The following is a 4,533-nucleotide window of genomic DNA, read 5'->3' as shown; positions in this document are numbered from 1 at the left end:
ATGTACTTGTAGAGCTTCCCATCATACTTGTTAGGAGTGATTCCAATTGGATCTTTGGTGTGCTAGGAGTTTATGTGCTTGGTACCTTTGTAGGTGTGACTAGTTAAATCTATAAGTTATGATTATCTTCCAGGTATTTTGTCCCCTCTTTTCCCTCTAACACTGATTTTTCTTCCTCTTTTTCTTTTCCTCTATCCTCTTTTAATGCCTCAATTTTATATATTGTTGCTTCTCTTTCTCTACCTTTATGTGCCTAAGCTATGGTGCAAACGATGATGTCTCTTGCACAATTATCCAATTAATTTGTATCTTAAGATCTACATATTTATGAATTTCAACCAATGTTGCTAAGTCCTCTAATTTCTCTTATTAATCCTTCTTTTCTTCTTCTTCCTTCTTCTCCCCCCTTTCTTTCATTTCATCACCAGAACTAGGATAATCAACCAAGTTCTTAGTGGCCAAATTGTTGACAACATTGGCTTGATCTTTAAAAGGGTTCTTTATCTCATCAACAATGATGTGTGTACTATCAATGTTCATAGTGTCATCATCAATTGTTATTAGCGGTGTCTCAAAAACTGTCACTTTTGTAGCCTTGCTAACTTCCACTTCTGTCATTACAATATCTGCCTTTTCTTCTACTTTAGTAGGAGCTTGGTCTCTACTACTCCCCCATCATCTAGTTTCCTTCCTCTTGAATAGGCTTAGGTGTATCAATTGTTTTTTTCTTTTGAAGTCTTTGCTGCTATCATTGAGTCCTTACCCCCTATCATCACTTTTATCATGACTTATTTTTCTTATTCAATTGTTCATAATTTCCTCCCATGATCAAAATTACCCTTGTCTTATTTCTTAGTAATGGTTCAAGGCTCTTCATGATTCTCCCGAAAATTTCTTCATTTTCAATTTCACAAAGTATTTTAACCATCCTTTCTCTTATTGCTTTGTCTTCTTTCTTAGCTTTTTTTTTTCTATTCTTTAATCTCTCATATAAATCATTTGGTATTTGTCCATGAATATATATAAATTGTTTGAACAATATCATATATCTGATTATAGAATTCTCTAATTAAAATTTTCAAAATATCATAGAGATTATAGAATATGTTCAACTTGGTGAGATTTCCTTCATTAATAATCAAGTTGTTCATATTCTCTATTTTAGGCTTCTATTTCTTTCTTCTCTCACTAGTATCCTTTGGTTTATGTAGTGCCTACCCTCATTCACATCTTTTTTGGACATCGATGCTATTATTATCAGACTGTGATAGACTAATTTTATGTTGATGCATTAGTGGTATTGTTTTGACACTATCAGATATTATGATATGGATTCAGTGGTTATATGATGAGATCATTTAGATTTTACATTTCATGCATACATGATGATCATTATATTGTTTTCAGTTATTATTGATGATTAGATGGATGGTTTATTATCTTATGTGTTTTATTATGGATACTTACCCCATACTTGCATGTGTATGGTGTGCATGTTTTCTTATTGTATGGCATTTCTGATGTGGTTAAGGAAGGGAGTCGTAGTCACCTGCTTAGTCGGGATCTACACGATGCACCACTTCCTGCCATTGTCTATTTAGCTTAGCATTATATATTGTATGTACATGCATGGCTTTTCTGTAGGTTGCAGGTACTGGGTATCGACTTTCCTGAATTGCCAGGATGAGCGTACCCTATTATACTATCTCAATGATAAGAGAAGGGAGATAAATTCTCAAGTCCAAATCCCAAACCCTTAAACCATTTGTCCTAGTGAGTTAGGACAAGTATCAGAGTTGAGTACCCACCGAATGTGTCAGATGACATATTTCGTGATTTTTAACCCTTTAGACTGATTTTGTATGATTTGTTCTATGATGGGTTTTCATATTTTATCTTGGAGGTCTATGGTGAATTTTCTATTAATTAAGTCTTAATAAATAGATTTAATTAATAAATTAATTATTTGAGAAAATTAATATAAAATATCATGTTATTTGATATTTTGATTGTAATTAATTAAATGAGAATTATTGAGGAAAATGAATTAAATAAAAGAAAATTAGAAATTAAAATTAATAATAATAATAAAATAATAATAAAGTAATAAATAAATAATAATAATAAAAGTTATAAAAATTAAAATGAAAGTTATAAAAATTTAAATAGAAATTATATAAAAAGTAAATTGGAGTTATAAGCTTGCATGGGAGTTAACACACTTTTCTATTTCTCATGTGTCAACAACACGGGGGTTAGTGCATCAATTAAGCACATGGTGTCTACAACCCTATGGCTCATCTTGAAGGTTGGAAAAGACCCATGCTTAGTTGGTGACACCTTCCAGCTGTTTCTAGAAACATTCTAGAGGTTTCTTGAGAGCTCTTTATATTCAGGCATCCCTAGAAGCTTAGACATAGCGTTTGGAGTGCAATTGGAGCATTGGAGGACTCGAGAATTTTGAAGAAGGGAGCTTGCTCTGCGGGTTTTATGAGGAAGAGCGAATTAGCATCAGAATTCGGGTAGATTCTTGTGATTTTACTTATGCTATTTCTGCATCTTGCATTCCCTATCTTCTTCATGTCTTCCATATGTCTTCTAAGGAATTTCATATTTTTATTGTATGCATTCTCAATATGGGCAATTGAATTTATGTGGAAATCTTTATATGCATAGATTTGAAAGAAAACGGGTCTAGGGTTTAAATTCATAGCCAAACCTATTAGATTATTTATTGGATAAATTTAAAGATCAAAGATTTAAAGGAAAATTCTGAAAATTAGAATTTCTAAGTAAACTGTGTATATTCTTGAATCTGCATACACATATACGTATATATCATTATATACATATATATATGTATGTGCTATGATGGTGATAAAATCTGCGTGTATATATATATATATATATATATATATATATATATATATATATATATATATACACACACACATATATATATACATATATATACCCATATATATATATATATATATACACATACATATGTATATATATATACATATATAGTAATCGAATGTGAAATCACGATAGAGTTTCATGTTAATAGTATTTCATATCGCATGGGAATGTTTTTATAAAAAAATGTTATTGAAAATCGTGTTAAAAAATATATATATATGATGTTGGGCAGGTATTATATACCCCACCCACCGCAGGCTTGCGAGACCGCAGTGTACCTACGGTGCGGATGTATTGGGCCGCGCGATTTTAAAATTGCATTGCGATTTGAGTTTGGTTTTAAATTATATAAAATTTTATTTGCAACATTATTTCATATGAGATTTGGATATGAATCTCGATTTTGTTGCAATATCATTAATTATTAAATGTTATTATATATATATATATATATATATATATATATTTATGTATGTATATATATATATATATATGTATATAAGTATATATGTATATATATATATGTATATATAAGTATATATGTATATATAATTAATTATAAATGAATATTATAAAGTTCTAAATTAATGGATCACTCTTTTAATGATTTAAAATATTGATATTGAGCTTGTCAATCATGAAGAGATATTAATAATTAATTTAATTAAACTCAGTTTAATTAAGATTATTTATTAGAATATATAATCGAAGTTTTGATTCATTGAGAGTGTCAATTTTCAAACAATGTTATATAAACAAAATATTATTAGATCAATTAGAAAATTGAGTCTAATAGTTTTGGGGAGAAACTTGTATCTATCAAACAAATACATGGGTTAGGAAAAACGTGAAATTTCTCCACTTAATATAATTTGGAAAAACGTAAACTAAGACTTTTAAATTCAAATTTGAAAACTTAGCAAAACCAAAACATGTGTTTACATTATGTATTCTTTATGCTATTGTTTTGGGTTTTGGGTTGACTAGTGTTGACCAGTATAGGATGTCTACCAGAGGCTTGGGGGTTATGTGATTGTGATGTCATGATGATGTTTTAATCTCGATCTTTATAAACCCAACCATGGTTATGTGATGGGATGCTCTATGTATTGGATGTGATTACTGATTGTGTAATGGACACCCTTGGATGTCCCAAAAAACTAAACCAAATTGCTGAAAGGAATTATGTCAAACAGTTTGCATTCAACTTCTTATTTCTCTGTTTAATGTTTTAAACCCCTTATAATTCCGAAAATCAAACATTTATTGTTTGTTGTGTTTCGTGCATGGAATTGGTATCATACAACATAAACAAGAAAGCAACTACAATGATATGCAAAGTGGAAATGAACTGCTGCTAATAAAATGTTATTTTCAGAATTCATAAAATCAAATACATAGCAGATTTATCAACTCACTAATTACTTCAGCAATATTGTCATAATACTCTAGCCCATGCTTACGAACTTGCTGCTACAATACTTTGTCCTCCAATCAGTCCACTACCTTCATAATACCATTCCCTCCAAGCGGCATAAGTGTCGGACAAGCAGTGAAGAAGATATGAGCAAAATATCAAATCTGCCTGTAGCCGGAAATGCAACTAAACTG

This window comes from Cupressus sempervirens, chromosome 11, assembly GCF_028749045.1.
Source record: "Cupressus sempervirens isolate cs-2001-9-10 chromosome 11, ASM2874904v1, whole genome shotgun sequence".
Taxonomy (NCBI): domain Eukaryota; kingdom Viridiplantae; phylum Streptophyta; class Pinopsida; order Cupressales; family Cupressaceae; genus Cupressus; species Cupressus sempervirens.
The sequence above is the reverse complement of the archived record's forward strand: the minus strand, read 5'-3'. Positions refer to the sequence as shown.